Here is a 13123-nt window from a genome sequence, read left to right as displayed (position 1 = left end):
GGACCTTAGCGCATGATGAATTCTACACGTAGAAAAAAAGATGACTTCTGCTCTGGACGCAGTTTCTTTATTTAAACTCTTTTCCATTTCGAATGGGTGTTATTACGGATAATATCTACATTAAATCTTTATGCTACGTGTTACTTAGTAGCCCTTTTTTTTTAAAAAATGGTGGGTGGTTAGAACAATAGCAACACGGTAGCCTATTACGGTGGTCCTTCACATGTTTTATCCTGGGGTCTTATTTCTTGAGCAGAAAAGATCTGCGTACATTCTATATTTTTTTTCCTGATTTATTCGCGCCTCGCTGGAAAGCGGTACCTTTGCAACTGTCCAGGAACTAATGGCAAGGTCATATGCCGGTTCGCTGGACAGAGATGCGCACTGAAGGCCTCATTTCTACCATATCGGATCCGTTGTGCCTCACTGCAAAAGTTCGCGCTAAAAAAATTTTCGCAATAGTCTTTCTCTGATTTCTGCTCTGGCTTGGCTCCATTCTGTCTGAAGGATTTAGTACTGCACATGCCAAGCGTCAGATCTGTACATTCCGCAAGCGTGCGCCAAATGGCTGAGACAAATAACTCTTAGGTCTCTTGCGCTGTAGGACGTCTCTTCTGATGGAAGCTTCCTTGTGATGGCATCAAAAAGCCTGTATTTGAACAGGCCAGTCACAGAGCTCGTAAAAGCAGCCTCCGCGGTTGCTCAGGGGTTATGGCGCTCGGCTGCTGAACCGAAAGACGAGAGTTCGATCCCAGCCGCGGCGCTCGAATTTCGATGGAGGCGAAATGCTAGAGGCCCGTGTGCTGTGCGATGTCCGTGCACGTTAAAGAACCCCAGGTGGTCGAAATTTCCGGAGCCCTCCACTACGGCGTCCCTCGTAGCCTCAGTTGCTTTGGGACGATAAACCCCGTAAGCCAGAACTTTCAAAAATGTTCGATGAGGTGTGCAACACTTTTGCAGAGCAAGTGGGAACACTGCTCAAGTCCAATAAAAATCTTCTTCCTAAGCTGTTCTTGTCACACTCATTTGCGCTCACCCCGGAGAGTCTTGATGTCATATTGCTCAGTGTTACTCTCATGAAATCATCTCTCGGTCTCAAATCATTAGCGCTTCGCCGAAAGATTTCAATCCTCTGCCTATTCCACAAACTGTACTTTAATTTTCCAGCACTTCGTGAAGACCTTCTGCGCACTCCGGTACGATCATCTCGCCGCTTATATAATTCATTTAGCATTCAGCGCTTGCACGGCTCCACCAATGCATTCAACAAATCATTTCTTCCTTGCGCGATCGAATTTTGGAATAACTTACCCGAAAACATTGTCGTTGAAACTAATCCTTCCAACTTTAGACAGCTACTCATCGACCATTTCCAAGAAAAAACTTTCCATGTATTAGCTGCGATGTGCTACAAAATGATCGCTTTATTTGACGCATTGTTTTACTGTGGTGTGTATTTTTTTTTTCACATTGTTTTTGATTGACTATAATAATGCATTTACTATTTTGCTTGTTTTTCACATTGTCTTTGATTGACTTCATAATTTGTTTACTGTTTTGCTTTGTCTAGCTTTCTTTCTAGTTTTTATTCTTTTTTTTTCTCTCTTTATTTTCTCTTTTCTCTTTATTCTTTTTTTGCCTTTTCTTATGTATGACCGTCGGACACGTATCCCCCCCCCCCTTATGTAATGTCCCCACGGGACCCTTAAGGGTTAAAAAATGGTGATGATGATGATGATGATGATATTCCAGAGAATACTTGGAAATAATTTCATCACTGAAGGGCACTGGTCATGCAGCAGGCTGGTCATGCTAGTGTGGCTCTAAAGCGAATAAACGTCGAAATAACTGCTGCCAGATTATGCACATCAATTAAGAATCTACAATCGAATTGAACTGAAATGGAAACATGTTCATGTATGGTGCGTGCACATCAATTTTTAATTCTTTGCTGGAGGCGTACTTTTGTTCTATCTTTACGTGGCGGCGAATATGCGATTTGCTGCTCCCAGAGCTAATTGTAAAATCGCGGAAGATTTGTTATGATTTCAGGTGGTGTTCGCATTTCATTGTGACCTACTCGTATTGTCCGAGCGCATTATTTCTTGTTCCGTCCAATTTCCTTCAGTCACGGTAAAATAAAAATGTTTTTCCTTCCATTTCATCTGGGAAGTGTTGCCCGTTATTTGTGGTTTTGCCATTTTTCAACGTCCAAACGAGCCTTTATTCTCGCTTTCCATGCTTATGTGTAACTATAATTAATTCTTTGCTGAGTTGGTGTGTGCGGGTTATTAAACGCGCGTCTTCCAAAATTACTTGAGCTTTCAGCAGCACACACCAGAGGTAACCGAAATATGTGTGTCTGAAATTATTGTCAGTAAAACTGTACAGATATTTCTCGACTTCGCGGTACTGAATGCTTCAGTCATCCATACTCATTTAGTCTTTTTTTAATTCTGTGTTTTCCTAACTGGTGTAAAAATTATAAACCAATGGCCTTGAGTTTGTGAAGTCAGGCGTGAGTCGCTTCTATGATTTTGTCACTGTATAGCGTCTGTAACGAAATATCTGTCAATCAACAGCTTGAATCGTAGATCAAACACGTTCTAGGCTTTCTATGCAAGACAGAGGAGACACACATGTGCGTGTGCGCGGGTTTACAGCCAGCACTACTGCAGGCGCTTCAGTGGAGCCTTCATTTACGCAGCCATGGGTACGAATAGTGCAGTGATGCGGCGCACTTTTTTATCATTGCATGTAGATTATGCATAACGTACTCTTATCATGGAAGTGCCAACTATTACTGGCTGATAAATTTTGTCGAGAAATAATCATAATCATAATCATCATCATCAGCCTGACTACGCCCACTGCAGTGCAAAGGCCTCTCCCATGTCTCTCCAGTCAACCCTGTCGTTTGTCAGTTGCGGCCATCGTGTCCCCAAATACTTCTTGATCTCGTCCGCCCGCCTAACTTTCTGCCGCCCGCAGCTACGCTTGCCTTCCCTTGGAATCCCCTGTGTGCAGGTGGTGGTGCGTCTCCACTGTTTAGCATAAAAATAAAAAACCTAGAACATGTTCGATATCGGATACAAGCTATTTTGCAGATATTTCGTTACAGTAGTAGGCAGTGAAAAAAATCATAGAAGCGACTCACGCCTGACTTCATGAACACAAGGCCATTGAACAAAAATTTTTTGCACCACACAGCAAAACACACAATAAAAAAAAAACTGAATGAGTGGATGACTTAAGCATTCAGTACCGCTAGACCGAGAAATATCTGCGCAACTATTCGTGAAACAAATGAGTTGGGCATTTATACCCATCACGACCGACAACAATTTTTTTGGAAGAACCTCTCCTGTTACTCGCTTCAGGCTTCTGCTTTGGTAATATTTTTCTGACTTTCTCAAGCAAATGTTCCCGGCAGTGGGCGGCACCGCCATTGACGCTGCCTGTCTACTTGACCCGGCTTTTCTGGTACAGTGCTTATACTATTAAATTGCTGAACCAGTAGGTCACAACCGGCTCTACGATAGAACTGTTCATCGTGGATGGTTTCATTTTGATTTAAAGAATGGGACTTTGGCAACTTGTTCTGGTTGCGTTGCCAAGTGAATCAGCTGTTACATATTTGGGCATCGTGCTGTCATTACTTTCCAGCGACGGTTCGCTCATGAACCCGAACTAATATCCCAAAAGACGGACCACACGTAGAACACTTCTTACTCAAGGGATAAAAAATATAAGTGGTCAATAATAAATCGGGCACCTCCTGTAAGGCACGGTGAATATTGCGTGTATAACAGGGCCATTAAGGGTGGCAGACAGTCAGAATGGCGAGCTTAGAAAATTTTTATCACTCTGTGTGAACAGTATCTTGCTCATAGCAGAAGTTACTGAAAGTAATTGGAAATGACTTCTTTCTTTTCCAGCCTTGATCTGAACACAGCAGGCCATGATCATACAGCACAACGCAGACCAACGTTGCACAATCTTAACAAAGGCAGTCCGACAGCGGAGCTAATACAAGGTTCAACTCAATTAAGGCAGATACCGTAACCGAAAATTCCCCCCATTAGTCAGGAATTTGTTATTTCGGGCCCTTTTTTTTCCTGCAGCAGCTGAAAAATCCGTGAATTCACAAAAAAAATGAAGATTTCGGTTACTAAAATTCAGAGGAACTTTTTAAAAATTTTCTTTTGATGCAATTGTATTAAGGTTGCGCCACATCACAGCCGCGCCGATGACCGAGACGAAATGGTCTCATTCGACGGGGGAGGTCACGTGAGCTTGTGACGTCATCACAACCTCGCAACCATAGCAGGTGGCAACTTGGCCTCTGGATTTTTCACTGGCTACCATTCCCTTTTAATCACCATTTCCATGTAACCGTTTTATGTTGAATGTAACATGTAACCCATGGGAGTGCCTATGTAACCATTCTAATTACAAAATGGCGGAATCGTTTCCGGGTACTTCAAGGAGCCAGCTACCGCTGGTGATGGGGTTGTAGTGTGATGGTTCCATTTTGTTTCCTTGAAGGGACTATGTTTGGGGTATTGCATAAGGAATGGGAACTACAAGGAAAACATTGCTATGATATATTTTTTATTTTGCATTTTAAATAAACTTGGATGAGCAAGTGATGACAGCCCTTCAGTTGGGTGTTAAGTTTACTGGCGTACGAAGCGCCGTCTGTGAGGAGTATTGTCAACTAGGAATAGCGTATGAGTGCGTTTTTCTCCACTATACTAAGACAATGCATGAGCACTTCATCGCAGTGCAGCCAGTGTGACAACCCTAGAGACAGGAAATATGTTACCAAAAGACACCCCAAATTTCCGAAGCCCTTCACTACGGAGTACCTTATAGCCTGATTCGTTTGGGACGTTAAACCCCCATATAAACCAAGCCAAGAAACCGCTCCGGCTTTTTCGCAACATATTTGTGGGTACGATGCTGCGACAGCACGCGCTGGTATTTTGCACGTGTCTTGGGAAGAAGCAGTTGAAGTCAACGTTGGGCAAAGATGGCCGGTGAGTGGGCGATTTTGGTTCGCACCTTTTTGCTTTGAAAATATAGAGCCGCCAATTTAAAGAAGCTGCAAGCGTACAGCCGTCATCCCCGTGTGAAGTTACGGTGTGCCCAAATCTCGCAGACACTTCCCGGCATGTCTCGGGAGGCTGCTTCGTAGCGTTAGGCTTAGACCGTGTCAACGCAGCTCCCCATAATGACTCAGCGGTAGCTGCTGAAGTCGTGGCCCTTCTCAAATTAAAAAAAAATCACAAAAACATTTACTTTTCCGTATGCGTGTCTGTGGGCGCTTTTGTGTGATTCGGATGACGGGCTGCATTTCTCAGCATTCATCGCTGCGGTATGGTTGAGTGTACATGCTTGTGTGCACTCTCTCTTAGTGTCCACACGAAGCGTCTGCGCGATTGCGAAGCGCGCTGTGTGCGACGGGTCATGAGCTTAGAAGAGCGGCCACAGTTGCCAGGGCAACTACAGCTCGGATGACCTTTCGAGGGAAGATGTGCAAATGTCCCATTCGCCTTCTGCCTATCTCTGTACGCTGGGGTTTAATTTCACAGCGAACTTTGAGTGGGGAGGCGTACGGCGTAGCGTAAGAGTGTAATAAATATATAATGCACCGGTAAATGAGCTCTTGATCGGTTGCCTTAAGAAAACACGTTGAGGGGCTAGTTGGTGTTGCACTGTTTATAGAAACAAACCGCGTGTAAGAGAGGGTAACAACGGTTTGTGCTAACCGTTGCTAAGCCTTATAACCGAAGTTAAGCTGAACTATAGTTATTAACTATAGTTAGGCTGTCAGTGTAAAGAGGATATAAATGAACGCCACCTATTTTCAGACGAGCACACAGGCAGACATGACTTAAGGAAATCGAAATTTTAACGAGAAGTAAGGATCAGTTTGCGCGTGAACTATCGGAAGCATTTTTTTTTAAAGATAGAAGCTACACGTGCATCTGCACCACTTCAGTCTTTCTGCCTGCAAGTGAAATGAGATTTTAAAGAATAGACTATAATATGCTGTCATGCCTGCTTATTCTACAATGCGGTTTTTATGGTGATAAATGTGCATGAGCCCACTACATTCCTTCTAAGTAAATGTACGAGTGTGTGTTTCGATAAACTTAGCTGGAGTCAGCGCCCGTCCTGTAATGTCTGTCTGTGTGTTCGTCTGAATATACTTAGTGCTCATTTACTCTTCTAGAAGCAATGATCAGCTTGCTGCATGACTGACTCACTCATTGACTGATCGATTAATTGCTTGATTGATGGATTCAAGGATATATTGAATGACAGCCACTGTTGTCGTTATCCCCGCAGGTACAGCACAGGAAGTTTTTCCTGTCATAATGATCAGCCCCGACGGTACGTGAACATTCTTCTTTCCAATAAGCCGCCGTGGTGGCTCAGTGGCTATGGTGCTCGGCTGCTGTCCCGAAAGACGCGGGTTCGATCCCGGCCGCGGCGGTTGAATTTCTTTGGAGGAGAAATTCTAGAGGCCCGTGTACTGTGCGATGTCAGTGCACGTTAAAGAACCCCAGGTGGTCGAGATTTCCGGAGCCCTCCACTACGGCGTCCCTCATAGCCTTAGTCGCTTTGGGACGTTAAACCCCATAAACCAAACCATCTTCTTTCCAATAGTTTCACGCTGATGATACCAGTAGCCCGGCATCTTTCATTCCCGTTTAATTCTTGTAGAGAAATCAGAATTTGAATATGCCGTTATCACTGCTTTCTTCATAAGCAGTTGTATTATGAGTGCGTAGATACGTAACATAAATGAATTATGAGAGCGCATTCTAATGAAACTTCCCCAGAAAATCAACAGCACAAAACACTCAGATACCAGGTGTTTCCGGGAAGACTCAGTAATTGTCAAATAAATTTTTTGAGGCAAACATACGTCTTTTTCAGCAGAACACTACCAGTGTTGGCGGACATCCGAAAACCGGTGAATTGAATTAAGTAGCAAACTACTTGACTAATTTTTAATAATTACGTTTTCAATGATTAGAGTTAGGCGCCTAGTTGAAACTAGGCATTTGTAAACGGTCGTTAGTAATAGCAATATAAGTTTGTAGAATTTGGAAAACACTATTACCCTGGGCGCTGTGGCTCGATAATATTTGGCTTTTTCGACTAGCTACGTGCCCTGGAGGGGTTGCTTTGCCTGCATGCTTTCGAAAGAGCATGTATTTTGAAGCGATGTAGCCACATTTTGTCGAGCTACAGCGCCGAGGATAATCGCGTTTTCGAAATTTAAAAAACTGGAATGGCTATTAGTAACGATTGCCTCCAAATCTCTGATTGCAACTAGGCGCCTAACTCCAGTAGATAAAAAGTTGATTCTTAGAAATTAATTAACCAGTTTACTGAAATCAATTGACCGGTTTTCTGGTGTTCGCCAGCACTGGTAATACTATGCCGCAAAAGCCATATTTTTACCTCAAAAAGCCTAGTTTTGAGAATTCATCGTCATCATCAGCCTAACTACGCCCACTGAAGGGCAAATGCCTCTCCCATGTCTCTCCAATTAACTCTGTCCTTTTCCAGCTGCGGCCACCGTGCGCCCACAAACTTCTTGATCTCATCCGCCCACCTGACTTTCTGCCGCCCTTTGCTACGCTTGCCTTGGAATCCACTCCGTTACCCTTAATGACCAGCGGCTATCTTGCCTTCGCATTGCATGCCCTGCCTAAGCACATTTATTCCGCGTGATTTTGACTAGGATGTCATTAACCCGCATTTGTTCCCTCACCCACTCTGCCCGCTTCCGGTCTCCTAACGTTACTTAGAACTGTAATTTTTCTTTCCATAGCTCGCTGCGTTGTCCTTAACCTAAGCTGAGCCCTTTTCGTTAGCCTCCACGTTTCTTCCCCGTAGGTGAGTACCAGTAAGATATGGCTGTTGTATACTTTTCTCTGAAAGTTTTCCCTTAAACACCTGATATACAGCACAGAGCAAGTAAGCGCGCACATACTATCGGCTTCATGAAATGCGAACAGCGGATCGCGTGGCCAAAGGTCCAGTTTACTTCGTCTGCCTGTCGTCTTCAGAAATAGGCGCACTCATCAGGTTTACGATAGTTTCGCTTCTGTTTTCTTTGACTTTCGTTCTCTCGTTGCGCCGCCGGAGCGCCCCGTTTAATGTTTCCTCCTATCGCAACTTTGTCAGCGCGGTATCGCTGGCAGCCACGGCTGTAGATAGACTGGATGAAGCGAGCGTTTCTAGCTCCCTGGCCTGCGGCGCTTCGACTTCACTTACATCCTCGGCGTGTTATCAGCTAGTTAAACAGGGGCTATCTCGCTTCTACAGGGGAGATTGTCAAGACAGGTGATTAAGTTTAAACGTGAGCTGTAAACCTCAAACCTCAAAATCGCAATGTGCTATGCTGAGGGTCTTCATGGGTAAATCTAGAAACGAGGAGCGCCTGTAACACGGTAAGTCCTTTTATTCGAATTTAGGAAAAAATTGGTATCGTTACTGGATGCATGTGTGTGGTAGAGAAGCAATCTTGTTGTTACAAGATGAGCGATAGTGTTGTCAGTGTCTGGTTGCGCTGTGAACAAGAGGCCGACCTGTTGCGTGAATTAAAAAAAGAACGAATGGCTTTTCTCGCGTCGCATTATGATGCCATTGCATTAAAGCAATCTTACCTCATGTATATAGAAGGGTAGACATGCACATATGGCTGGAAAGGCACACCTGATGTTGTCGGCTCTCCAAATCGTTGACGCTGATCCCAGTGAGTTGAAAACGTTGACTTCTTAGAGGACATCATGCAGCGCCAATTTGCCGTAGTCTATGATGCATGGTCTTTGCAAAACACAAGCCTTGCTTATCTATTTGCTACGGAGACCGCTGGCTTCTGCGACGGTACAACAGCTTCGCAGAACATCATCGAGTAGACGATGTCTAATGACTGACGTGCTGGCACAGTTGACAGTGTCCTTTACCTCACTAGCCGTAACGTTGGGCGTGTCTGCGCCAGTGGCCACAATAAGTAGGTCTTGATCCTTGCCGGTAACCTTCTGTCTGTGCCCACGAGACATGTTTTCAAGCCATCCCACACCACAGAATTACTGGAAAATTCTGGTAACTGCAGGCACTGGACGACCTGTTTCGACGCGTTGCTGCACGCCGTGACATTAAAGATAAGCTATTCTTGCTCTCTTTTCGGGTCGTACGCTGATGCGTGCATGTTCGATTCCAGTGTAGTTGAGCTTTTCCGGTGGCGACAAAGCTACCAGGAGCAAGCGATTAAAAAACTGTCGCGTTGGGCACCGGCTGCAACCCGTTAGTTTTTTTTTTTTTTTTTGCACTATTCGCATCGCAACCAGACGCTGATAACACGACGATGATCGAAGCAGAATCAGAGCTGCAGGCCAGGGAGCTACGAACGCTCGCTTCACACACGCGGACCACAGACGGTGACGCGAACGGAACCGCGGTGTGCAAGTAGAGATCGGTGGGAAGAGCGAATGTGGCGCCCCAGTGGCAAAGCGGGAAAATGAACGACTAAGAAAACGCAAGCAAAACTATCTCAAACCTAATGTGCGCGGATGAGCTCTGATGGCGACTGGCAGACGGCGTAAAATGGGCCTTTGGCCACTCACTCCGCTGTTCGCATTGCATTTGACGCTCACATTAGCTTAATTTTCTTTTTACTGCCGCATAGTTTCCATTTTCCTTCCCATTAACTTTGTGATCATTTTACATAGATTATGAGACAGTATACATATACAGCTGTGGCTGCCGTACACGCTGCACTATAGCAAGGTGTCTCATAAGTTTTCATTGATTCATTGGTCGAACAATTCACTTTGGTCGATTACCAGCATTCGCTGCACCGAATTAGTGGTTTCTTAACGGATGAAAGATTGTTTGGCTCAAAGTAACTGTCACCTCTCTTGCCGCAGGCGCTGCAGAGGGTGCTTTTCCTGAAATAGTGAGTCTCCACGCCGGTATGTCAACACTTTCGGCCTTACGATCTTCGCGCTGCTGGGACAGATAACACAGCTGTCTTCTTTTGCAGCCTCATTGGTGAATGAGGACAAGAAGAGTGCTTATTTGATTAAAAAATAAATATAGGAGAAAGTGTGAGAAAGACATCTCGTAAGCCGCGACAAGCAACTCGCCCCCCCCCCCCCCCCCCCCCCCCCCCCTGCCATGCAAATTGCACGCTCGCGCGCCGAGAACTCTTGGCAGCCATGCCCGGGCGCGGCACCCCACACGTATTTCGTCTCTCTCTCTCTCTCTCTCTCTCTATTTAGCTTCTCTCCCTCTAGTCCCTCTGACCTCTAGCCCCTAGAATGCCCAAAGCATGCCAAGTGCCAGATAATACGAGTCCGTCAGCGGTACAGCGCCACTAGAAGGGTTAGTAGAGTGACAATACAGTGTACATTACCGCTCTATCCCCATCCGTTCTTTCTATCGCTCCCTTCCTTTCTTTCCTTCTCCCTTTTCCTCACGTTAGCCGCAGCTCAGGTGCTTCAGGTCTTGATGGCAGATGCCGCGGCTAACAACGTCTTTTCCTTCTTTTGATATTTTATTAATAAAGATCCACTAACAATAATAATAACAATATGGATAAAGCATTTGTATCATTAGCAAATGGCCTAGTTATCCAATTATTCCATGAATAAATTTTATAAAGTGATCCACCATTTCGGTATAGATATTTGCATTCCAAAAAAGTTAGCTGCATTCGAATTGATATTAAATTCTTAGTACTTCATTATTACGGAAGAAGGGTTGACTAAATGAAACCTGCAATTCTTTCAACGCAGGCACATCCCAGGGTGCCTTTCCTGGGGTCACGACTGGCAGATCCGGTAGGTCATCGTTCCTGTTTCCACAAGTATCGGAGTGCTGAAGCCAGTAACAAGGATTCTTTATTTTTTCGGCCACATTGCAAAAACCTTATTAAGCAAAAATAAAATGTATGATTATTGTTAATGTCTCGTTTGGAAGCGGTAGTCGCACCGTGCGCACTCCCAACTAGAGCCAGTTCTGAAAGCAATAAAAGGGAGTCCATTTTTCTTAATATTTAACACGATCATTGCGTAGTCGGTCACCGGTAGGTCACATGATTCATTTATGCTTTAAGGCTACGAATACTGGGTCACATGATGAAGCCATGAGTAAGATTTTATTGCTAACTCTTAAAGGCGCACGAAAGTGGATACTGAGCTCGTCTTTTTACCGCGGAAACTCGACCTATACGCCATAATCATTCTTAGAAAATTCGAATTATTGTCGTGTGTGGCCGATTTCTTTATTACACCGAATTAAACGTCCCGGCCACCACCTTTTTTAAAACTCACCTCCGAAAGTAGGAGTCAGTCAGCCAACACGTGCAGTGCCTTTCAGCCAGCCGCGCGGCGGCTTGCCTCTCTGCCATCGGCGGAGGGATACGTAAAGCGTAGAGTCCACTCGTAAGTTTTATTTCCGTGAGCCTAATCTGCGGCTCTGTTGTCTGCGACTCAAACTATTTGTTCACGGAAACGTAATAAAAATAAAACAAAAGCGAAGCCGCCATACTACTGACTGAAAGCAGTCCACGCGTTGGATTACTCCTCCTTTTTTAATCTTCAATTTTAATTAATCGCAGAATCAGTTTTTATGCTCATACTGCGCAATTAAAACTGCGTGCTTCTGTAAGCCGACAAATTTACTCATACTGACCTATCCTTCTTATTCTCCCACAGGGAAGGACGAGTAAGTGTATGCGTTTATGACGCTGTAGTGAAGGCTATTAGGCCGTACTGCTGCAGCATAGTACCGCTGGGAGTGGGTGCGTCGGCTAAAGCCCCACGCCGACTTATCTACATGCCGATTCCTGTTACAAATTACTTCGCAATCAGTACGCGTCGTTCGGTTATTTTCTATATTTCATGACAGGTCATGGATGGAACAGCGCTGGGCTCTATAAACGGGTGTCTGGATAAGTTGATCTGTTATGGTGAGAATATAGATGGCGTGCTCAGACATAAGCAGGCTCTTCTAGAGCGCTTAAGTTGCGCATTGAAACGACTATTTAAGCGGTTGCTCAATTAAGGGAGCGGTGGTTGCGTTTTTGTCGCTTCTGTGGATATGCGACTGCATTCGAGCGCATGCCGTTTCGAATACTTAATAATTGTTTGAAATTTGTGCTTCGTTTTCTGCGCTGAGCGCCGTTAGAGCGCCGTGCTCAAGCCGTGCTCAAGTGCATAAGCCACTGCCCCGGTGAGGCTTGTGAGACCCAAGTTGCTCTTCCTGAGCTCCCGTAGGGCTCATGTACAGCGCCATAATGAGCAGTTTGCTCACAGTTCGGTGGGCAGGTTGGCACCTGCCACGTTATGCAGGCTGTTATGACGTCACAAGACCATGTGACCTTTCTCGACTAATCAGGCAATCGCATTAAAACAAGGCTGGATTTTTGCGTGTTTTACGCTTCTCCCTGTTCGAGCTGTTTCTTGTTCTAGTTAGGAAAAATAACTCGACCGACGGATGCCCATTCCGTCACTTCTGTGTCTTTCACCTAAGCTTTGAGTTCCCGCATTTATCGCTATGCAATGAAATATTAAACAAAGCGTTTGAACAAAATGCGTAAGAGAGAAAAGCCGCCTTTCGCCAGATTTCAAACGTATCCTTTAAATGCTGCCTGGGGTAAAAGCTATTTCAAGAGTAACACCGAAAGCAGGCTCCTCTCTGCACATGAGCAATGCATTTCGGCAAAATTCCTTGCTCGGAGAAAGAGCGATCGTATTCGAGCGACTTGCGCCGAGCAGCAGTCTAAAAATCATGGTGATGTGGTCTTGCGAGAAGGTTGCCAGAGGCACTGGCTGCTCTTATTCGCGTGTAGTAATTGGGATTTTGAGCGAAAGCTCTACATGTCTCCCAAGGTTAATCTTTATGCGTCTTTGACCTTGAGGCCCCGGAGCGCAGACAAACCACGTGAATCGCCAGCAGAGGCGCACCTGCGCGCGCTCGCCGTCTCCGCCGCTGTGATACCACGTGATTAGGGGAGGGCAGGCTGGGAGAGGCGCAGCTGCGCGCCCTAGCCAGCTTCGCCGGTGATACCACGTGATTGGGAGAGGGTGTA

Source organism: Amblyomma mixtum, chromosome 7, assembly GCF_055824585.1.
Source record: "Amblyomma mixtum isolate Tamu chromosome 7, ASM5582458v1, whole genome shotgun sequence".
NCBI lineage: Eukaryota > Metazoa > Arthropoda > Arachnida > Ixodida > Ixodidae > Amblyomma > Amblyomma mixtum.
The sequence above is the reverse complement of the archived record's forward strand: the minus strand, read 5'-3'. Positions refer to the sequence as shown.